This window comes from Mustelus asterias, unplaced genomic scaffold (genome assembly GCF_964213995.1).
Source record: "Mustelus asterias unplaced genomic scaffold, sMusAst1.hap1.1 HAP1_SCAFFOLD_106, whole genome shotgun sequence".
Classification (NCBI taxonomy): Eukaryota; Metazoa; Chordata; class Chondrichthyes; order Carcharhiniformes; family Triakidae; genus Mustelus; species Mustelus asterias.
In genome coordinates this window covers 469,684-494,896 of record NW_027590150.1, presented here as the reverse complement: position 1 = coordinate 494,896, position 25,213 = coordinate 469,684, and the positions used below count along the sequence as shown (strand labels likewise).

The 25,213-nt window shown below is 42.8% G+C and overlaps 1 protein-coding gene and 2 non-coding genes across 3 annotated transcripts in view; 1 reads left to right on the top strand and 2 right to left on the bottom strand.

The window, feature by feature from the left end:
* Positions 1–25,213, top strand: part of LOC144484402 (uncharacterized) — a 529,373-nt gene that overhangs the window by 443,607 nt on the left and 60,553 nt on the right. The gene's annotated exons all lie outside the window — the stretch shown is intronic.
* trnav-aac (transfer RNA valine (anticodon AAC)) lies at positions 9,419–9,491 on the bottom strand. The gene has a single exon. It is a non-coding gene; the product is annotated as a tRNA-Val (tRNA).
* On the bottom strand, positions 13,567–13,639 carry trnav-aac (transfer RNA valine (anticodon AAC)). The gene has a single exon. It is a non-coding gene; the product is annotated as a tRNA-Val (tRNA).

Here is a 25,213-nt window from a genome sequence, read left to right as displayed (position 1 = left end):
CCTCTGTTACAAAATCCACCTGCTATTGAACAATTCCTCTCTATCTACTCTGTCAAGACCCCTCAGGATTTTGAAGGCCTCAATGGGATCACATCAGCAACTTCCTGTCAAGGAAATCAGCCCGAACCTCACAAATATATTTTCGCAACTGAAGTTTCTGATCTCTGGAACTAATCTCGTATTTTCCCCCTGCATCCAGCCTATTGACTTTACATTTCTCCTTACGTTTGGTGCCCAGAATTTGACGCAATTTTTCAGTTGACTATTTTCCAGTGCTTTTAACAAATTTAGCATAACTTCCTTGCTTCTGTATTCTTTTCCCCAACAGACAAAGACTGTTAACTATTTTATTTTCCACTGTCTTCCACCATGAATGATTTGTGCACATATTCATTCAGGTCCCTCGGCGTCTTACCGCCACTTTCATAGCGTTTTCATCATTTCCTTTTGTCTCTTCACATTCTGCTTAACAAAACTAATCATGTAACTTTACATGCAATCAATTAAATCTCCCAATTGCAGGACAATTCCACAAATTCGTTTTTTTTTCGTTCTGAAGTTCTGCTCGGTCTTCTGATGGTTGGCAATGTTTCCATGTTTTGCATTATACACAGATTTTGAAAGTCTGACCTCCATCCCAAGCTCTCGGCCATTACTATGCCGGGAAGATCAAGAGTCATATAACCTGTTCCTGGCACCTTCACTACAAACTTTGTTCTAGTCCGAAAAACAGTTATGAGTTGTTTCCTGGCACTCAGCCAATTTCCTATCCGTGTTCGTCCTATCCATTTTATTCCCTGCTCTCCACATTTACTCACAAGCTGTGATGCAGCACCATATCACATGACCCTTGGACGCCCATTAAGAGAAATACCCTCACAAACCATCTCTGTTGTTCAGCATTAAACTCAAGCAAGTTGACGAAAAACGATTTGATCTGAACAAATGCATTCTGGCTGAATTTGTCAAAAAGCATTAAAGTGGGATGATTTCTGCAGTGATGAAGGCAGTGAAGATATGGATGCTATATCTGCTGACGACACTAGGATAGACCGGAAAATTGGGCATTGGCGAGGGCATTGGATATATCTCGAATATTGTGTACACTATTTCTCTCCTTATCTTAAGAAATATGTTAATGCATTAGAAAAAGTTCAGAGGAGTTTTACGAAACCATCACCAGCTATCTGCTTGGTTATCTTTCTGAGTGATTGTCCGTGTGTCTCGTGGAACAAGCTGCCAGAAGTATTAGTAGATGCCGTTACAAGTTTATCTTTTAAAAAGCATTTAGATAGTATATGGGTAGGATGGGTATAGAGGGATATGGGCCAAATGCGGGCAATTGGGATTAGCTGAGGGGTTTAAACAAAAAAGGGCGGCATGGACAAGTTGGGCCGGAGGGCCTGTTTCCATGCTGTAAACCTCCATGTCTTTATGACTCTATGTTTGAGTCGATCGGTTTGGGAATCTATCACTTAGTTTACTTGCCTCTGTGTTGATTCTGTGCAGTATCCGAGGCTTCCAGTGAACACGGAGGTGGAGGTATTCATGCATTATCATGGTTAGCAACGCAAACTAATAGGTGTCAGAAATCTGCAGAATAATTCTGGATTTATAACGAGGGACGTTAGAATTGATGTCACTGTCTGGGCATATATCTATATGGTTATATATCCTTATTCGTGTTGGTCTTTCCACGTGACCGTGTGTGTATCTGTTCTCCGCATGTCTGCTGGGCTTCCTCGGGTGCTGTGGTTTCCTCCAACAGTCCAAAGATGTGCGGATTAGGTGGATTGGCCAGGCTAAATTGACCCTTAGTGTCAGGGAGATTAAGTGTGCGGTTACCGGAATAGGGCCTCGGTGGAATTGTGGTCGGTACAGACTCTCTGGGCCGAATGGCCTCCTTCTGTTCTTTAGGGGTTCTATGATTCTATGATCTCTATAAGTGTCAGTCTTTTCAGGTTGCCAATATGCGGCTGTGCTGTCCACGGGAGAGCGCTCTCTGATCACTTATGAAAGTTCACAACCCCTTTCTAAAGGAATTGTCTGTTTGAAGATGTAAAGATGGGCGGAGAGATGGAGTCCCCTTGGACCTCATAGCATCCCCCTGACTGTTTCAACATCTCCAATTGCAGATCTGATTCAGACAGTGATCAGTCTCTCTGTTTCTGGTGTTCAGTCTCGAACCATGGGGGTGAATCTCTGTCTCACTCTGGTTATTGTCCTGATTGCAGGTTTGTCATTTTGAACTTCTGCGTGACATCTGCCAGTCACCAGATTCATTCCCCATTTCCATCTCGAGGGGATTATTCCATTGTTGTTACTCCTTCTAACCCACTGCGTGTCTGTTGCCTATTTTCAGACATCAGTAACGGTGACTCAGTGTCCCAGTCAAAACAAGGAGTTCAAGCAGCAGAGAGTGAAGATTCAGCAATACCCTGCAGTTACTCGGGATCGAGTTTAACGATGCAACATTACCTGTTCTGGTATCGCCAGTATACACACCGAGCTCCTCATTGACTGCTCAGAGCCGCTAATGTACCGAAACGGCTCCAGGTTTCTTATACTGCAGCGGGAATCTCAACCTGAAACAAAATTCTTTTCACTTGCCCATGAAAGATTTGAAGGTGACAGACAGCGCCGAGTATTACTGTGCACTGAGAGCCACAGTGAATGAGGCTCCCGCGGGCCTCAGACAAAATCTGGCACAGGTCGATAATCAATGATTCATTGTCAGGACAACACATGGGGTTAAACTTCAGAGAAAATTTACTCATAGTGAACGTGACAATACAGCCCCGTCTGAGTGTTTTCTCTCACTGAGGTTACTGATTGTCACTGTTGGGAAATTTGACATGTTTTTACTCATATTGCTATCACATCAAGTCCAATCGCTCCCCGATCCTTTCACACAAACCCGCAGATCTCCCAGGTGAACGATGTCATCAATCTGTACTTTAAATGTTCCAGATCTTTTAACTGTCTGACAGACAACACCTTTCAAAAGTGATCAAATATCAAAGGCAGACTCAGAGTTGTCACATGTTGAAGTCGCTGGGTTAAAATAATTGACTGTAACATGTGTGCTTTATAAACAAAAGCCCCCAGTTGCAAACAGTCGAGGTAACAACATTGGACGGATATTTTGCTGGAACTTAAAGTCCACAAATGCCGATGCGGTGAGTTATTTAAACAATTTCGGCGTTCACTCAAGGTCTCAGAACTGCTTTGTAGAAAGTTAAACAATTTTTATTTCGCTACCGGCTGACGTGCAGGTTCGTTTGTCTAGGGGTATGATTCTCGCTTAGGGTACCGCAATCTATTAGCATGTGAGAGGTCCCGGGTTCAAATCCCGGACGAGCCCCTCATTTGTTTCTTATTGACCAAGTCAGATATTGTGATTTGTTTCAGGTGCAAAGGGCTTTCTGCTGACTGGCTCCGAAAAAGAGTCAAAGAGGCACAGAGTTTTACAGCACGGAAAGAGCCCACTCGGACACCCACATGTGACATCTGGACGGGAAACGTTAGTTCTGATTCTCGCTCCACAGATAGTGCCAGAAATACTGGCATAACCCAGTATTTTCTGTTTCTATTTCATATTTCGAAAGTCCGCAGTGTGCTGCATTATATAAGACTGTAGGTTTTGGGCTGACAAGTGGCAAGTAACATTCGCGCCACACAAATGCCAGACAATGTCCATCACCTTAAGAGAAAATCTAACCACCGCCTCTTGACTGTCAATAGTTTTTCCACCACTGAATCCCCCGCTGTTAACGTCCTTACGGTCAGCATTGACCAGAAACTCAATTGGACTCGCCACATAAACACAATGGCTACAAGAGCAGGTCAGAGGTCAGGAATACTGCGGCGAATACCTCACCTCCTGACTCCCCAGAGTCTGTCCACCATCTACAAGGCACAAGTCAGGAGCGTGATGGAATGTTCCCACCTCGCCTGGATGGATGCAGCTCCAAAAACACTCAAGAAGATTGACATTATCCAGGACAAAGCAGCCCGCTTGATTGGCACCACATCTACAAGCATTCAATCCCACCGCAGCCGATGCTCAGTAGCAGCGATGTGTATCTAAAAGATACACAGCAGCAATTCACCAAAGATCCTTAGACAGCACCATCGAAACCCACGACCACTTCCATCCAGAAGGAAAAGGGTAGTAGACACATGGGAACATCACCACCTGCAAGTTCTCCTCCAAGTCACTCACCATCCTGACTTGGAATTGTATTGCCATTCCTTAGCATGGCCTTATTCTGTGGTGTACTCATTTTCCGATTTAGTGTGTACCTCACCCTGAGGCCGTGAACCGCAAAGTATTTTCTCATTTCTCATTTCTGTCATCTCTCCCTCAATGTCAACAAAACGGAGATTGTCATTGACTTCAGAAAGCGTAGAGGAGAACATCCCCTGCCTCCATCAAAGGGGACGAAGTGGATTGGGTCAAGAGGTTCAGGTTTTTAGGTCTCCAGATCACCAACAACCTGTCCTGCCTCCCATGCCGACACTATGGTGAAGAAAGCCCATCAATGCCTCTACTTTCTCAGAAGACTTAGGAAATTTGGCATGTTAGCAACGACTGTCAGCAAGTTTTACAGGTGCACCATAGAAAACATTATTTCTAGTTGTATCACAGCTTGGTATGGCTCCTGCTCTGCCCAAGACCGCAATAAACTACAAAGGGTCGTGAATGTAGCCCAATCCATCACTCAAACCAGCCTCCCATCCATTGATTCTGTCGAGGCTTCCTGCTGCCTCGGCAAAGCAGCCAGCATAGTTAAGGACCGCACGCACCCCGGACATTCTCTCTTCCACCTTCTTCCTTCGAGAGAAAGATACAGAAGTCTGAGGTCACGTACTAGCCCACTCAAGAACAGCTTGTTCCCTGCTGCCATCATAATTTTGAATGGACATTATCTTGCATTAAGTTGATCTTTCTCTACACCATGACAATGACTGTAACACCACATTCTGCACTCTCCCGTTTCCTTCTCTATGAACGGTACGCTTTGCCTGTATAGCGCGCAAGAAAAAATACTTTTCACTGTATACTAATACATGTGACAATAATAAATAAAACCAAATCAAATCATTTCATTTCTCCTGACTTCCAGACTATTCCTGTTGTTACATTTCCTCCCTCCTGAGTTTCAGTCGTTTCAAATTCCCACATTTTTCACCTTTTCCTGTTGTAATGAAAGGCCATGGACGTAAAAGATGAGCTTTGTTTCCCTGTCCACAAATTCTGCCTGAATTCCTAAGTTTCTGCAGCATCTTCCGCCTTCGCTGCAGTTATCTGATCGGTTTTGAATGGCCAAGAGAACATCTTTTCTTTCAATCAGTGGCTGCTTATAGGCTCCTTGGTGTAGGGGTATGAATCGCATTTTGGTATGCCTTAACCACCGAGATCCCGAGTTGAAATCCGAGACTAGCCCTACTGTTTCTTCTTATCCCTGTTACATCAAAACATCGAAACCAGGAGTTGGTCATTGGAACATCATCTACCACTCATTGTTGTCATGCCTGATAATCAAATTCAATACCCTGATCCGCCATTTAGCCCCAAGAGCTATATTAAACTTCTCTTGAAATCATAGTGTTCGGCCTCAACTACTTTCTGTGGGAGAGAACTCTGCAGATTCACCACTCTCTGGCTGAAGGAAGTCTCATCATCTCAGCCGTTATCCTCAAACTATTATCCCGAGTTCTGGACTCCCCACTAAAGAGAACATTCTTTCTGAATCTACCCTGTTTCATCCGGTCAGAATGTTATAAGGTTCCATTAGAATCATAGAATCCCTGCAGTACAGAACGAGGCCAATTCGGCCCATCAAGTCTGTACTGACCGCAATCCCATCCAGGCCCCACTCCTGTAACTACATGCATTCACCCTGCTAATACCCCTGACACTAGGGCCAATTTAACACGGTCAATCAACATTAGCCGCACATCTTTGGACAATGGGAGGAAACCGGAACACCCGGAGGAAACCCATGCAGATAGGGGGAGAATGTGCAAACTCCACACAGACAGCGACCCGATGCCAGATTTGAACCTCGGACCCTGGCGTTTTGAGGCGGCAGTGCTAACCAATGTACCACCCAAAACATATCTGCCCAGAAATAGCCAGGATTAGTTGGCAAGAAATGCATTTGCCAATGTTGGACACCTAAGTGTTAAAATAAGCCGCATCCCAGAAGTGACTCGAACACATGCTCCCTGGTTTAGGAAGCCAGTGCCTTACGCGTTAGGTTACTGGGACTATCGGTGAGCTACTGCTGCAACTTTAAAAAGCTGTATATCTCCATCCACATAGACAGTGACTAACCCCAGAATCGAAATCAGGTCCCTGGTATTGTGAGCCAGCAGAACTAGCCACTGTGCCGCCCTCTCCCACGAAGATTTGATCAGATTTCATGAGCTGCAGATTTTGTTTTTTTCTTTGCATTGCAGACTTTGGGATTGGTCCACATGGGGTTTCGTTTGAGAACCTGAGCACAAACTGTGAAGAAACTATCAGCACAACACACTCGCTCGAAAATAAAGATATGATCAACAGGGTTGGCTATGTAACTTGACGTTCATTTTATCTCCATTCACCTCTTCAGCTGGCCCCATGATTATGGAACTTTTTGGAACAGCTTGTGATGGAGCCCACGAGGGAACAGGCTATTCTGGACTTAGTGTTATGTAATGAGCCAGACGTGATAAAAGATCTTAAAGTAAGGGAACACTTAGGAAGCAGTGATCATAATATGGTAGAATTCAGTCTGCAATTTGAAAGAAGGAAGGCAGAATCAGATGTGAAGGTTCTACAGTTAAATAAAGGTAATTACAGGCGCATGAGGGAGGAACTGACAAAAATCGACTGGAAGCAGAGCCTAGTGGGAAAGACAGTAGAACAGCAATGGCAGGAGTTTCTGGGAGTAATTGAGGACACAGTGCAGAGGTTCATCCCAAACAAAAGAAAGGTTATCAGAGGGGGGATTAGGCAGCCATGGCTGACAAAGGAAGTCAGGGAATGCATCAAGGCAAAAGAGAGAGCCTATAATGTGGCAAAGAGTAGTGGGAAGTCAGAAGATTGGGAAGGCTATAAAAACAAACAGAGGATAACAAAGAGAGAAATAAGGAAGGAGAGGATCAAATATGAAGGTAGGCTAGCCAGTAACATTAGGAATGATAGTAAAAGTTTCTTTAAATACATTAAAAACAAACGGGAGGCAAAAGTAGACATTGGGCCGCTCCAAAATGACGCTGGTAATCTAGTGATGGGAGACAAGGAAATAGCTGAGGAACTTCATAAGTACTTTGCGTCAGTCTTCACAGTAGAAGACATGAGTAATATCCCAACAATTCAGGAAAGTCAGGGGGCAGAGTTGAATATGGTTGCCATCACAAAGGAGAAAGTGCTAGAGAAACTAAAAGGTCTGAAAATTGATAAATCTCCGGGCCCAGATGGGCTACATCCTAGAGTTCTAAAGGAGATAGCTGAAGAAATAGTGGAGGCGTTAGTTATGATCTTTCAAAAGTCACTGGAGTCAGGGAAAGTCCCAGAGGATTGGAAAATCGCTGTTGTAACCCCACTGTTCAAGAAGGGAACAAGAAAAAAGATGGAAAATTATAGGCCAATTAGCCTAACCTCAGTTGTTGGCAAAATTCTAGAATCCATCGTTAAGGATGAGATTTCTAAATTCTTGGAAGTGCAGGGTCGGATTAAGACAAGTCAGCATGGATTTAGTAAGGGGAGGTCGTGCCTGACAAACCTGTTAGAGTTCTTTGAAGAGATAACAAATAGGTTAGACCAAGGAGAGCCAATGGATGTTATCTATCTTGACTTCCAAAAGGCCTTTGACAAGGTGCCTCACGGGAGACTGCTGAGTAAAATAAGGGCCCATGGTATTCGAGGCAAGGTACTAACATGGATTGACGATTGGCTGTCAGACAGAAGGCAGAGAGTTGGGATAAAAGGTTCTTTCTCAGAATGGCAACCGGTGACAAGTGGTGTCCCGCAGGGTTCAGTGTTGGGGCCACAGCTGTTCTCTTTATATATTAACGATCTAGATGACGGGACTGGGAGCATTCTGGCCAAGTTTGCCGATGATACAAAGATAGGTGGAGGGGCAGGTAGTATTGAGGAGGTGGGGAGGCTGCAGAAAGATTTAGACAGTTTAGGAGAGTGGTCCAAGAAGTGGCTGATGAAATTCAACGTGGGCAAGTGCGAGGTCGTACACTTTGGAAAAAAGAATAGAGGCATGGACTATTTTCTAAACGGTGACAAAATTCATAATGCTAAAGTGCAAAGGGACTTGGGAGTCCTAGTCCAGGATTCTCTAAAGGTAAACTTGCAGGTTGAGTCCGTAATTAAGAAAGCAAATGTAATGTTGTCATTTATCTCAAGAGGCTTGGAATACAAAAGCAGGGATGTACTTCTGAGGCTTTATAAAGCACTGGTTAGGCCCCATTTGGAGTACTGTGAGCAATTTTGGGCCCCACACCTCAGGAAGGACATACTGGCACTGGAGCGGGTCCAGCGGAGATTCACACGGATGATCCCAGGAATGGTAGGCCTGACATACGATGAACGTCTGAGGATCGTGGGATTATATTCATTGGAGTTTAGGAGGTTGAGGGGAGATCTGATAGAAACTTACAAGATAATGAACGGCTTAGATAGGATGGACGTAGGGAAGTTGTTTCCATTAACAGGGGAGACTAGGACGCGGGGGCACAGCCTTAGAATAAAAGGGAGTCACTTTAGAACAGAGATGAGGAGAAATTTCTTCAGCCAGAGAGTGGTGGGTCTGTGGAATTCATTGCCACAGAGGGCTGTGGAGGCCGAGACGTTGAGCGTCTTCAAGACAGAAATTGATAAATTCTTGATTTCTCGAGGAATTAAGGGCTATGGGGAGAGAGCGGGTAAATGGAGTTGAAATCAACCATGATTGAATGGTGGAGTGGACTCGATGGGCCGAATGGCCTTACTTCCGCTCCTATGTCTTATGGTCTTATGGTCTTATTTCTCAGTGATGAAAACGATTTTAAAAAGATTCTTCTGTGAAATGTGCGCCATTTCCTCGAGTTCACTTACAGTATGACTTGTATCTGTCTTTTTGAGCACACACTACTGTCAGATATTTCAGATGGCGATTAACCATATTAGTCTGCACCTATAAACCCATTAAATTCTGTTGTAGACTGAACGAGATGCGAATAAGTGTTCGGTGTCAAAATCGAATTTTCCTGTCAGTGCGTCAAAAAAAAGCGTTTCTTATTTCACAGAATGCATTTGAGGGTGACGTCAGAGCAATGATAACATGCCGTTAACATCGAGGCTCGTATAATGATTCGGAACAAACAAAAATCAATCAATTTTCCCTTACGCGACATGAGGAAGCTCAATGAACGTTTCTGCCTGGTTTCGAACCAGGGACCCTTCGCGTGTTAGGCGAATGTGGTAACCACTACACTACAGAAACAGCTGTCATTGCACTAGAGCAAATCTGCCTGTCTGCAATGTTCAACTACGCTGTGATGCTGCAGGTTCCGATGGTGAGACTGAGAGCCCATGTCACTGAATTCAGGAAGATAACCGTTACTTTCAATCTGATTGTGCGACTTATCCCGAACATCAAAATTCAAAACCGTTCTTCTGGCAAATATCTAAGGGAGCAATGATTTCTGCTCATTCGTTAATGCATCATCTTCATCTTTCTTCGAATCATCTCAATCAATTGTACTGAGTAATAAAAGCAAATTACTGCGGATGAGAAAAGAGAAAATGCTGCAAAATCTCCCAATGTCTGGCAGCACCTGTAAGGAGTGAAAAGGGCGGACGTTTCGAGTCCAGATGACACTTTATCAAAGCTTATTGTACAATTGTACACAGTATTTGTTTCAATATTTAATATCAATGCGTTATTTAACATATATGTCTTCATTATGAATTGAATATCTCTGAAATTGAACATCACTGAATTGCAAACAAAACTGCCCAACAGAACGAATCGAATCACCGGGAAATACAGATCGCAAATTTGAGATTGACTGTCGTCAGCTTTTAAACAGAGTCAACTGCATTTAAATGGAGAAAAATCAAGAATTATCTGTTCGTGACACTTGAGCCTTTTTAATTATGGGCCTGAAACATTTAGGCGCATAACTTCCTGACCTTTCCCGGAAAGTCCAGTAGATCCGCACTGAGCCTCGATTCCCTCATCTGTCTTAGAGTGGCTTTTCCTGTTTCGCAGTGATGAAAAACGATTTAAAAATAGATCTTGTGTGAAATGTGCGTCATTTCCTCTAGTTCACTTGCAGTATGACTTGTATCTGTCTTTTTGAGCACACACTACTGTCAGATATTTCAGATGCTGATTAACCATATTAGTCTGCACCTATAAACCCATTAAATTCTGTTGTCGACTGAACGAGTTGCGAATAAGTGCTCGGTGTCAAAATCGAAATTTCCTGTCAGTGCGTCAAAAAAAACGTTTCTTATTTCACACAAAGCATTTGAGGGTGATGCCAGCATGTCTTTCAGACTGTGGGAGGAGACCGGCGCACCCGGAGGAAACCCATGCAGACACGGGGAGAAGATGCAGACTCCTCTCAGACAGTGATCCAAACAGGGAATCGAACCTGGGACCCTGGCGCCTTGAGGCAGCAGTCTTAACTGCTGTGCCACTGCGCTACCCTATGTTTCTGCCTGGTTTCGAACCGGTGACTTTCCACGTGTTAGGCGAATGTGATAACCACGACACCACAGAAACAGCTTAATGATAACATGCCTTTCACATCGAGGCTCGGATAATGATGAGCAACGAACTGAAAACAAGCAATTTTCCCTTCCACGACATGAGGAAGCTTAATGCATGTTTCTGCCTGGTTTCGAACCACGGACTTTTCGCGTGTTAGGCGAACGTGATAACCACTAGACTACAGAAACTGCTTGAATAGCAGTGGAGCAAATCTGCCTGTCTGCAATGTTCAACTACGCTGTGTTGCTGCAGGTTCCGATGGTTAGACTGAGAGCCCATTGTCACTGAATTCAGGAAGATAACCGTCACTTTCAATCTGATTGTGCGACTTATCCCGAACATCAAAATTCAAAACCGTTCTTCTGGCAAATATCTAAGGGAGCAATGATTTCTGCCCATTCGTTAATGCATCATTTTCATCTTTCTTCGAACAATCTCAATCAATTGTACTCAGTAATAAAAGCAAATTACTGCGGATGAGAAAAGAGAAAATGCTGCAAAATCTCCCAATGTCTGGCAGCACCTGTCAGGAGTGAAAAGGGCGGATGTTTCGAGTCCAGATGGCACTTTATCAAAGCTCATTGTACAATTGTACACAGTATTTCTTTCAATATTTAATATCCATGCCTTATTTAACACATATGTCTTCATTATGAATTGAATATCTCTGAAATTGAACATCACTGAATTGCAAACATAACTGACCAACAGAACGAATCGAATCACCGGGAAATACAGATCGCAAATTTGAGATTGACTATCGTCAGCTTTTAAACAGAGTCAAATGCATTTAAATGGAGAAAAATCAAGAATGATCTGTTCGTGACACTTGAGCCTTTTTAATTATGGGCCTGAAACATTTAGGCGCATAACTTCCGGACCTTTACCGGAAAGTCCTGTAGATCCGCACTGAGCCTCGATTCCCTCATCTGTCTTGGAGTGGCTTTTCCTGTTTCGCAGTGATAAAAAACGATTTAAAAATAGATCTTGTGTGAAATGTGCGTCATTTCCTCTAGTTCACTTGCAGTATGACTTGTATCTGTCTTTTTGAGCACACACTACTGTCAGATATTTCAGATGCTGATTAACCATATTAGTCTGCACCTATAAACCCATTAAATTCTGTTGTCGACTGAACGAGTTGCGAATAAGTGCTCGGTGTCAAAATCGAAATTTCCTGTCAGTGCGTCAAAAAAAACGTTTCTTATTTCACACAAAGCATTTGAGGGTGATGCCAGCATGTCTTTCAGACTGTGGGAGGAGACCGGCACACCCGGAGGAAACCCATGCAGACAGGGGGAGAAAAACGCGCAGACAGTGATCCAATCCGGGAATCGAACCTGGGACCCTGGCGCCTTGAGGCAGCAGTCTTAACTGCTGTTGCCACTGTGCTGCCCTATGTTTCTGCCTGGCTTCGAACCGGCGACTTTCCACGTGTTCGGCGAATGTGATAACCACTGCACCACAGAAACAGCTTAATGATAACATGCCTTTCACATCGAGGCTCGGATAATGATGAGCAACGAACTGAAAACAAGCAATTTTCCCTTCCACGACATGAGGAAGCTTAATGAATGTTTCTGCATGGTTTCGAACCGGGGACCTTTCGCGTGTTAGGCGAACGTGATAACCACTACACTCCAGAAACAGCGTGAAAAGCGCAGGAGCTAATCTGCCCGTCTGCAATGTTCAACTACGCTGTGATGCTGCAGGTTCCGATGGTGAGACTGAGAGCCCATTGTCACTGAATTCAGGAAGATAACCGTTACTTTCAATCTGATTCTGCGACTTATCCCGAACATCAAAGTTCAAAATCGTTCATCTGGCAAATATCTAAGGGAGCAATGATTTCTGCCCATTCGTTAATGCATCATTTTCATTTTTCTTCGAATCATCTCAATCATTTGTACTCAGTAATAAAAGCAAATTACTGCGGATGACAAAAGAGAAAATGCAGCAAAATCTCCCAATGTCTGGCAGCACCTGTAAGGAGTGAAAAGGGCGGATGTTTCGAATCCAGATGGCACTTTATCAAAGCTCATTGTACAATTGTACACAGTATTTGTTTCATTATTTAATATCGATGCATTATTTAAAACATATGTCTTCATTATGAATTGAATATCTCTGAAATTGAACATCACTGAATTGCAAACATAACTGACCAACAGGACGAAGCGAATCACCGGGTAATACAGATCGCAAATTTGAGATTGACTCTGGTCAGCTTTTAAACAAAGTCAACTGCATTTAAATGGAGGAGAATCAAGAATGATCTGTTCGTGACAGTTGAGCCTTTTTTATTACGGGCGTGAAACGTTCATGCGCTTAACTTCTGGACGTTTATCGGAAAGTTCAGTAGATCCGCGCTGAGTCTTGATTCCCTCATCTGTCTGAGTGGCTTTTCCTATTTCTCAGTGATGAAAACGATTTTTAAAAGATTCTTCTGTGAAATGTGCGCCATTTCCTCGAGTTCACTTACAGTATGACTTGTATCTGTCTTTTTGAGCACACACTACTGTCAGATATTTCAGATGGCGATTAACCATATTAGTCTACACCTATAAGCCCATTAAATTCTGTTGTAGACTGAACGAGATGTGAATAAGTGTTCGGTGTCAAAATCGAACTTTCCTGTCAGTGCGTCAAAAAAAAGCGTTTCTTATTTCACAGAAAGCATTTGAGGGTGACGTCAGAGCAATGATAACATGCCGTTAAAATCGAGGCTCGGAAACTGATTCGGAACAAACTAAAATCAATCAATTTTCTCTTACGGGGCATGAGGAAGCTGAATGAGTGTTTCTACCTGGTTTCGGACCAGGAACCTTACGCGTGTTAGGCGAATGTGATAACCACTACACTACAGAAACAGCTGTAATCGCACTGGAGCAAATCTGCCTGTCTGCAATGTTCAACTACGCTGTGATGCTGCAGGTTCCGATGGTGAGACTGAGAGCCCATGTCACTGAATTCAGGAAGATAACCGTCACTTTCAATCTGATTCTGCGACTTATCCCGAACATCCAAATTCAAAATCCTTCTTCTGGCAAATATCTAAGGGAGCAATGATTTCTGCCCATTCGTTAATGCGTCATTTCCATCTTTCTTCGAACAATCTCAATCAATTGTACTCATTAATAAAAGCAAATTACTGCGGATGAGAAAAGAGAAAATGCTGCAAAATCTCCCAATGTCTGGCAGCACCTGTAAGGAGTGAAAAGGGCGGACGTTTCGAGTCCAGATGACACTTTATCAAAGCTTATTGTACAATTGTACACAGTATTTGTTTCAATATTTAATATCAATGCGTTATTTAACACATATGTCTTCATTATGAATTGAATATCTCTGAAATTGAACATCACTGAATTGCAAACATAACTGACCAACAGAACGAATCGAATCACCGGCTAATACAGATCGCAAATTTGAGATTGACTATCGTCAAATTTTAAACAAAGTCAACGACATTTAAATGGAGGAGAATCAAGAACTATCTGTTCGTGACACTTGAGCCTTTTTTATTACGGGCGTGAAACATTCAGGCGCATAAATTCCGGCCCTTTACAGGAAAGTCCAGTCGATCCGCAGTGAGTCTCGATTCCCTCATCTGCCTGAGTGTCTTTTCCTGTTTCTTAGTGACGAAAAACCATTTTAAAAAAGATTCTTCTGTGAAATGTGCGCCATTTCCTCCAGTTCACTTACAGTATCACTTTTTGAACACACACTACTATCAGATATTTCAGATGGTGATTAACCATATTAATCTGCATCTATAAGCCCATTAAATTCTGTTGTAGTCTGAACGAGATGCGAATATGTGTTCGGTGTCAAAATCGAACTTTCCTGTCAGTGCGTCAAAAAAAAATCGTTTCTTATTTCACAGAAAACACTTGAGAGTGATGCCAGAGCAATGATAACATGCCATTAACATCGGGTTTCGGATAATGTTGAGCAATTAACTGAAATCAAGCAATTTTTCCTTACACGACATGCGAAAGCTTAATGAATGCTTCTACTTGGTTTCGAAGCGGGGACTATTTGCGTGTTTAGCGAATGTGTTAACCACTACACTACAGAAACAGCCTAAAACACGTTAGAGCAAAGCTGCCTATCTGCAATGTTCAACTCCGCTGTCTTGTTGCAGGTTCCGATGGTGAGACTGAGAGCCCATGTCACTGAATTCAGGAAGATAACCGTTACTTTCAATCTGATTGCTCAACTTATCTCAAACATCAAAATTTAAAAGCGTTCGTCCCGCAAATATCTAAGGGAGCAATGATTTCTGCCCATTCATTAATGCATCATTCTCATCTTTCTTCGAATAATCTCAACCAACTGTACTCAGTAATAAAAGCAAATTACTGCGGATGCTGGAATAGGAAACCAAAAGAGAAAATGCTGGAAAATCTCAGAAGCTCTGACAGCAAATGTAAGGAGTGAAAAGGGCTGTCGTTTCAAGTCCAGATGACACTTTGTCAAGGCTCATTTTACAATTGTACTCAGTATTTGTTTCAATATTTAGCATCAATGCATTATTTAACACGTCATTATGAATTGAATATCTCTGAAATTGAATATCATTGAATTGCAAACATAACTGACCAACAGAAGGAATCGAGTCACCGGGTAATACCGATCGCAATTTTGCGATTGACCATAGTCAGCTTTCACACAGAGTCAACTTCATTTGAATGGAAGAGATTCAAGAATTATCTGTTCGTGACACTTGAGCCTTTTTTATAATGGGCGTGAAACATTCAGACGCATAAATTCTGGCCATTAATAGGAAAGTCCAGGAGAACCGCACTGAGTCTCGATTCCCTCATCTGTCTGAGTTTTTTTTTCTCCCTATTTCTTTGTTGTGAAGAACGATTTCAAAAAAGAATCTTGTGGGAAATGAGTGTCTTTCATGTAGATCACTTGTGTCAGTCTTCTGGAGCACACATTACTATAAGATATGTTTCAGATGGTGATTAACCATGTTAGTCTGCACCTATAAACCCATTAAATTCTGTTGTAGACTGAACGAGATGCGAATATGTGTCACAATCGAAACGTTTCTTTCCTGTCAGTGTGTCAAAAAATGAATCAGCATTTCTTATTTTATAGAAAACATTTGAGGCCCAGGTTTAGGGCAAAGATAATATGGCTGTAACATCGAGATTCGGATAATGTTCAGCAATGAACTGAAATGATACAGATTTCTCTCCCCCTACATGAGAAAGATGAATGAATTTTTCTGCTCGGTTTCGGACCGGGGACTTCTCGCGTGTGAAGTGAACGTGATCACCACTACACTACAGAAACAGCTGATAAGTGACGACAGCAAATCGGCCTGTTCCTTATTTTACAGCAAGCATTTGAGGGTGATGTCAGAGCAAGGATAACGCGCCTTTAACATCGAGGCTCGCATGGTGATGAGCAACGAACTGAAATTAAGCAATTTTCCCTTACACGACATGAAGAAGCTTAACGAACGTTTCTGCGTGGTTTTGAACTGGGGACTTTTCGCGTGTCAGGCGAACGTCAGAACCACTACACTACAGAAACAGCTTGAGTGACATTAGAGCAAATCGGCCTGTTTGCAATGTTCAACTGTGCTGTATTGCTGCACGTTCAAATGGTTAGACTGAGAACTCCCTCTCCTCCGCCACCCCCCCCCCCCCCCTACCCCCATGTGACTTGTGTCGGGAAGATAACCGCGACTTTCAACCTGATTGCTCAACTTATCTTGAACTTCAAAACTTAGAAGCGTTCGTCTGGCAAATATCTGAGGGAGCAATGATTTCTGCCCATTCATTAATGCATCATTTTCATCCTCCTTCGAATAATCTCAACCAATTGTACTCAGTAATAAAAGCCAGTTACCGCAGATGCTGGAATCTGAAACCAAAAGATAAAATGCTGGAAAATCTCACAAGATCTGGCAGCATCTGAAGGGGAGAAAAGAGCTGGCGTTTCGAGTCCAGACGACACTTTGTCAAAGCTCATTGTGCAATTGTACTCAGTATTTGTTTCACTATTTAGTATCAAGGCATTATTTAACACATATGTCTTCATTATGAATTGGATATCTCTGAAAGTGAACGTCAATGAATTGCAAACATAACTGAGCAACAGAATGAATCGAGTCACCGGGTAATACAGATCACAATTTTGAGATTGACTATGGCCAGCTTTTAAACAAAGTCAACCACATTTAAATGGAAGACTTTGAAGAATTGTCTGTTAGTGACAGTGGAGCCTTTTTTATTATGGGCGTGAAACTTTCAGGCGCATCAGTTCCGGCCATCTATTGGAAAGTCCACTAGATCCGCATTGAGGCTCGATTTCCTCATCTGTCTGAATGGTTTTTTTCCCTATTTCTTTGTCATGAAGAACGGTTTCAGTAGAGATTCTCCTGGGAAATGTGCAACATTTCCTCTAGTTCACTTACAGTAGCATTTGCGTCAGTCTTCTGGAGCACATACTACGATTAGAAAAGTTTCAGATGGTGAATAACGATGTTAGTCTGCACCTATAAACCCCTTAAATTCTGTTGTAGACTGAACGTGATGCGAATATATACACGGTGTCAAAATCGAAACGTTTCTTTCCTGCCAGTGCATCAAAAAACTATCAGCATTTCTTACTTAGCAGAAAGAATTTGTGGCCAAGGTCTGAACAAAGATAATATGGCTGTCACGTCGAGATTCGGATAATGTTCAGCAACGAACTGAAATCACACAGGTTTCCCTCACCCTGCATGGGAAAGCTTAATGAATGTTTCTACTCAGTTTCAAACCCGGGGCCGCTTGCGTGTGAGGCGAACATGATAGCAACTACACTACAGCAACTGCTGACAGCAGACTACAGCAAATCGGCCTTCCTGCAATGTTCAACTGCGCTGTATTTCTGCAGGTTCCAATGGTTAGACTGAGAGCCCATGTCACTTGTTTCAGGAAGGTACCCATTACTTTCAAAGAACAAAGAACAGTACAGCACAGGAAACAGGACCTTCGGCCCTCCAAGCCTGTGCCGCTCATTGGTCCAACGAGACCATTCGTTTGTATCCCTCCACTCCCAGACTGCTCCTGTGACTATCCAGGTAAGTCTTAAACGATGCCAGCGTGTTTACCTCCACAACGCTACTTGGCAGCGCATTCCAGGCTCCCACCACTCTCTGTGCAAAAAAACGTCCCTCTGATATCTGAGTTATATCACGCCCCTCTCACCTTGAGCCCTTGACCCCTCGTGATCGTCACCTCCGACCTGGGTAAAATCTTCCCACTGTTCACCCTATCTATACCCCTCATAATCTTGTACACCTCTATTAGGTCTCCCCTCATTCCCGTCTTTCCAGGGAGAACAATTCCAGTTTACCCAATCTCTCCTCATAGCTAAGACCCTCCATACCAGGCAACATCCTGGTAAACCTTCTCTGCACTCTCTCTAAAGCTTCCACGTCTTTCTGATAGTGCGGCGACCAGAACTGGATGCAGTACTCCAAATGTGGCCTAACCAGCGTTCTATACAGCTGCAACATCAGACTCCAGCTTTTAAAATCTATAGCCCGTCCTATAAGGATAAGCATACCATATGCCTTCTTCACCACCTTCTCCACCTGTGCTGCCACCTTCAAGGATTTGTGGACTTGCACACCTAGGCCCCTCTGTGTTTCTATACTCTTGGTGGCTCTGCCGTTTATTGTATAACTCCCCCCGACATTCGTTCTTCCAAAATGCATCACTTCGCATTGATCTGGATTAAATTCCATCTACCATTTCTCCGCCCAATTTTCCATCTGATTGCTCAACTTACCTGGAACTTTAAAATTTAAAAGGGTTCGTCTGACAAATATCTGAGGGAGCAATGATTTCTGCTCATTCATTAATGCATCATTCACATCTTCCTTCGAATAATCTGAACCATTTGTACTCCGTAATAAAAGCAAATTACTGCGGATTCTGGAATCGGAAACCAAAAGAGAAAATGCAGGAAAATCTCACAAGGTCTGGCAGCACCTGTAAGGATAGAAAATAGCTGACATTTCGAGTCCAGATGATACTTTGTCAAAGCTCATTTTACAATTGTACTCAGTATTTGTTTCAATATTTAATATCAATGCATTATTTAACACATATAAATGTGATAAATGTGAGGTGGTTCATTTTGGTAGGCCCTGATAAATGTGAGGTGATTCATTTTGGTAGGATTAATTTAAATGTGGATTACAGGGTCAAAGGTAGGGTTCTGAAGACTGTGGAGGAACAGAGACATCTTGGGGTCCATATCCACAGATCTCTAAAGGTTGCCACTCAAGTGGATAGAGCTGTGAAGAAGGCCTATAGTGTGTTAGCTTTTATTAACGGGGGTTGGAGTTTCTGAGCCGTGGGGTTATGCTGCAACTGTACAGGACCTTGGTGAGACCACATTTGGAATATTGTGCACAGTTCTGGTCACCTCACTATAAGAAGGATGTGGAGGCGCTGGAAGGAGTGCAGAGGAGATTTACCAGGATGCTGCCTGGTTTGGAGGGTTGGTCTTATGAGGAAAGGTTGAGGGAGCTAGGGTTGTTCTCTCTGGAGCGGAGGAGGCTGAGGGGAGACTTAATAGAGGTTTATAAAATGATGAAGGGGATAGATAGAGTGAACGTTCAAAGACTATTTCCTCGGCTGGATGGAGCTATTACAAGGGGGCATAACTATAGGGTTCATGGTGGGAGATATAGGAAGGATATCAGAGGTATGTTCTTTACGCAGAGAGTGGTTGGGGTGTGGAATGGACTGCCTGCAGTGATAGTGGAGTCAGACACTTTAGGAACATTCAAGCGGTTATTGGATAGGCACATGGAGCACACCAGGATGATAGGGAGTGGGATAGCTTGATCTTGGTTTCAGATAAAGCTTGGCACAACATCGTGGGCTGAAGGGCCTGTTCTGTGCTGTACTGTTCTGTATGTCTTCATTATGAATAGAATATCTCTGAAATTGAATATCACTCAATTGCAAACATAACTGATAAACAAAGGGAATCGAATCACCGGGTAATACAGATCGCAATTTTTTTGATTGACCATAGTCTGCTTTCAAACAAAGTCAACCACATTTAAATGGAAGGGATTGAAAAGATATCTGTGAGTTACACTTGAGCTTTTTATTATGGGCGTGAAATATTCAGGCGCATAATTTCCGGCCATCTTTTGGAATGTCCAGTAGATCCGGACTGAGTCTCCATTCCCTCATCTGTCTGAGTCTTCTTTCCTATTTCTTTGTTATGAAGAACGATTTTAAAAAGGATTCTTCTGGGAAATATGCTCCGTTTCCTCTAGTTCACTTGCAGTATCACTTGTGTCTATCCTTTAGAGCACACCCTACTATTGGACATGATTCAGATGGTGATTAACGATGTTAGTCTGCACCTATAAACCCATTAAATTCTGTTGTAGACTGAACGTGGTGCTATTATGTGCATTGCGTCAAAATCGAAACGTTTCTTTCTGTCAGTGCGTCAAAAATAAATCGGCATTTCTTATTTTCCAGAAAACATTTGAAGCCGAGGTCAGAGCAATGATAATATGGCTGTAACATCGAGATTCGGATAATGTTCAGCAACGAACTGAAATCATATCGATTCCCCCCACCCGACATGAGAAAGCTTAATGAATGTTTCAGCCCGGTTTCGAGCCAGAAACCTTGCGCGTGTTCAACAAATGTGATAACCACTACACTACAGAAACAAGAGACAGCACCACGCCTCCAATTCGCCTGACTACAATGTTCAACTCCACTGTTTTGCTGCAGGTTCTCATGGTTAGATTTAGGGCCCATGTTACTTAATACAAGAACATATCCGTTACTATCCACCTGATATCTCAACTCATCTTGAACTTCAAAATTCAAAAGCGTTCGTCTGGGAAATGTCTATGGGAGCAATGATTCCTGCTCAATCATTAATGCATCATTATCATCTTCCGTCGAATAATTTCAACCAGTTATATCCAGTATTTGTCGTTATTCAACATTTTATGTCGAACATAACTGACCAACAAAAGGAATCGAGTCACCGGTTAATATATGTAACTAACATTCAGGCGCTTAAAAAATTCCGTCCATCGATAGGAAAGTCCAACAAATCCGCACTAAGTTTCGATTTTCTCATTTGTCTGAGTGTTTTTTTTTCTATTTCTTTATTATGAAGAACGATCTTCAAAAAAGAATGCTCCGGAAAATGTGTGCAATTTCCTTTAGTTCACTTACAGCATCACTTGTGTCTGTCTTTCTGAGCACTCATCACTATTAGACATGTTTCAGATGGTGATTAACTATGTTAGTCTGCATCTATTAAACCAACTAAACACTGGTGTAAACTGAAGCAGATGCTAATATGTGCACGGTGTCAAAATAGGAACGTTTCTTTCCTGACATTGCGTCATAAATTTCAGCATTTCTGATTTTGGAGAAAGCATTTGAGGCCGAGGTCAGAGCAAAGATAATGTGGCTGTAACATCGAGATTCCGATGATATTCAGCAAGAAACTGAAATCATACAGACATACCTCACCCTCCATGAGAAAGTTTAATGAATGTTTCTGCCTGATTTCAAACCGGGATCTTTTTTGCGTTGGGGGCGAACGTGATAACAACTACACTACTGATACCGCCGGCTGCCGGTGTGTTGAAAAATGTCTGTTTGGATTTTTTGGCCGAGTGCGTGTTTTAAAGCAGGGGAAGAACCCCTGGAAATTAATTTACGTAATTCAGGATGTGAAAGAGAGTTTGACAAACTTGACCAACATGCATTTAGCGATGCCACCACCAGGTGGCATGACTTTCATTGCGAAGTTTTAAATTGGTGCCTGAGATTCTATTTGTCTCATTCAGTGAATTCATAGTGAGCAGAGAGCATGAGGATGCCACAGTGACTACGAAACGGACAGATGAAGTCAGCAATACCCATTGAAGGTCACTTGTGTTCCCTGCTGTTGCAGAGGTTGGAAATAGATATTGTTCAGCTGACATATGGAGAGATGGAATTAGGCGCATAGGAATCACAGAAAAATAGGCAGAGGAATCGACAGAATTGCAAGGACAATGACAAGTCAGTGAGAGAGTTAAGGGGAGGCACAGTGATAAAAGCAAATAGACAAAGGGAGAAGCAATGACTGAGATGGCAGCAGAAATTCAAGGAATATATGAAGTCAACAATATAAAGTACAATCTGATATGGGAAAGGTTTATCTTGAAACATCTAGTAGATTGAACTGTGATTGTAGAGCATCAGGCCACCGTTTCATTTAAATAAGTTTAAATTTGGGGCACAGGTAAGGGCCCAGTTGGTTATGTAGAGAGTGGTCATCATTAACAATGGAATTTGATCAATGTAACAGAGTCCAAATCAAACATAGTGGTCTCCTAACAAGTAAGGCAAATTATAAGGATGTTTGCAGATTTCTGAATTGGTGACTTATGATGAGAATAATGAAAGCCCTCATTCCCCAGTGCCATGCGACTTCTTGGTGGATTAGCTGCAGTGGTCATGAATACGTGATGCATGAGCTTCCTCTGTTGGTGCTGAGTGGTAAATGGCCTTCTTTCTGGAGATTCAATGTATTCATTATATTTTCAAAATATGTTTCTGCCAATCCAAACAGACATCTGATTTGTATTATTGTTACTGTGATGCAAGCTGTAGATTTTAGGACTCCTCTGAAATTGAATGCGAGTTGTTTTCTACACAGATAGTTTTGAAATTTGCTGTTGAGTGCAATGACGGTGGGTTCAATGCCTGTAATGTTTTGAGAACTATCCCCAATTAACAAAGAAGGCTTTTATTCCCAACTGCGGTCGCAGGCAATGGAAACATTCCCATGACCAGGACATTAATTGTGTCGCAGCTTGAGGTATTTCCATTCACTGGTATCCAGCTCACCACCGACTGGTGGAGCCAGACCAGAAAAGTGGCATGATTGTCTTTTGGAAGAATGAGTCGAGTATGGTTCTGTGCTGGATCTGCCTGACAGATTGGATTCTGCAGTTTGTTTTCTCCATTGCGGCTGGAAAGAGTTAGGTGTCAGTTGCATCTGCGGTTAACTTGGTTTCCTCTGTTTGTGTTTGAGCGGCTGAAAACTCACTGAACGTCTGGCCATGAGTCTCAGCAATCCTCAGTCGCCATCTCCAGTGTTAAGCAGGTTTCTGAATGAGGGTGAGCCTTCTTTCTATCTCTGTAAGTCTGGACGCGCAATGATAAACGGCAGCATCAGTCAGGCTCAGATCAAATATACTTAAACTCATGAATTTGTTCGAGGTCTGGAGATAGACCTAGAGTCATGAAGTCATAGAGGTTAACAGCATGGATCCAGGCCCTTCGGCCCAACTTGTCCATGCCGCCTTTTTTTAAAAAAATCCAAAGCTAGTCCCAATCGCCCACATTTGACCCATATCCCTCTGTACCTGTCTTACCCATGTAATTGTCGAAATCCTTTTTAAAAGACAAAATTGTACCCGCTTCTACCACTACCTCTGGCAGCTTGTTCCAGACGCTCACCATCCTCTGTGTGAAAAATCTGCCCTCTGGACACTTTTGCATCTTTCCCCTCCCTCCTTAAACCTATGCCATCTAGTTTTAGACTCCCCTACCTTTGGGAAAATATATTGACTACCTAGATGATCCATGCCCCTCATTATTTTATAGACCTCTATAAGGTCACCCCTCAGCCTTCTACACGCCAGAGAAAAATGTCCCAGTCTATCCAGCCTCTTCTTATAACTCAAACCATCAAGTCTCGGTAGCATCCTGGTAAATCTTTCCTGCACTTTTTCTAGTTTAATAATATCCTTTCTATAATAGGGTGAACAGAACTGTACACAGTATTCCAAGTGTAGCCTTACCAATGTCTTGTACAACTTCAACAAGACGTTCCAATCCCTGTATTCAATGTTCTGAGCGATGAAACCAAGCACGCTGAATGTCTTCTTCACCACTCTGTCCACCTGTGGCTCTACATTCAAGGAGCTATGGACCTGCACCTCTAGATTTCTTTGCTCTGTAACTCTTCTCAATTACCTACCATTAACTGAGTAAGTCCTGCCCTGGTTCAATCTACCAAAATGCATAACCTCGCATTTATCTAAATTAAACTCCATCTGCCATTCGTGAGCCCACTGGCCCAATTTATCAAGATCCCGTTGCAATCCGAGATAACCTTCTTCACTGTCCACTATGCCACCAATCTTCGTGTCATCTGCAAACTTCCTAAACATGCCTCCTTTTTTCTCACCCAAATCATTAATATAAATGACAAATAACAGTGGACCCAGCACCGATCCCTGAGGCACAACGCTGGTCACAGGCCTCCTGTTTAAAAAACAACCCTCTACAACCGCCCTGTGGCTTCTGTCATCAAGCCAATTTTGTATCAATTTAGCTACCTCCTACAGAGCGACATTAGCTACAAAGAAGCGACTTTTAAAAACATCTGCTTTATTTTCATAACTATCAGTATCTTTCCGCACTATAAACACGGGCTGCGTGTCTGGATGTTGTCGGTACCAGTACAACCTATAGTCGCTCTCTGCTCCTTGAAAGTGGAGTCACAGGTGGACAGAGTGGTGAAGAAGACATTCAGCGTGCTTGGTTTCATTGCTACATGTTAAAGTCACGATCTCGCCTTCTCTCTTAACATCTGATGTGAGCGGCTGGGTGACAGAATCTCCATGTCTCAAATATGGAAATAACAAAACAGAAAATGGTCAGAAGGGCGTATGATTAATTTGTGGTCTGGAACCAAGCTTGGGAAACGTGTGAAATGGTGCAACGTCTTTTGCACATAATTACCTGTCAGGAATGATCCCCACAGCAGCTGCATTGCCGCTGTCGCTCTGTAAAAGGGGAGCTGTGTGTTTGATTTTATCCGGTCTAATCCCCGCCTTCAATAATCAGCTTCCTTTCTCCGGATGTTCTCAGCTCCCTCCCTTCTGTCTCCAGTGGTGCTGTGTGACACCCAGGTGGTGAGATAGCAGACAGTAACCAGACGCACCGTGAGCTGGATTAATATAATCATCCTTACAGAGACAACTTACACATTTAGCTATTGACTTGGGGAAGAATGTAGAAAAATGGGGTACAGGAACATGGGAACAGCAGTAGGCCATTCTGTCCTTCGATTCTGCTTCGTCATTCAGTTAGATCAGGGCTGACCAGCCTGAACGCCACTTTCCCGCGCTATCTGCATAGCGCTTAATGCCATTAGGCTTCCAAAAGCTGTTGATTTTTTTGAACATGCTCAATAATTGACATTCCACAAAAAACCCTTATTTTCTTACTGTGACCCGGAAGCTAATGGAGGCTAAATAGTTCTGTCCTTGTTTTTTTTTTCTCAATACGTCCATTAGCCTTATTATCAGGACAGTTTTAACAGTGATTCCAGTGAATTTTTTCTGTGTGTGGGACTTGGATACCACT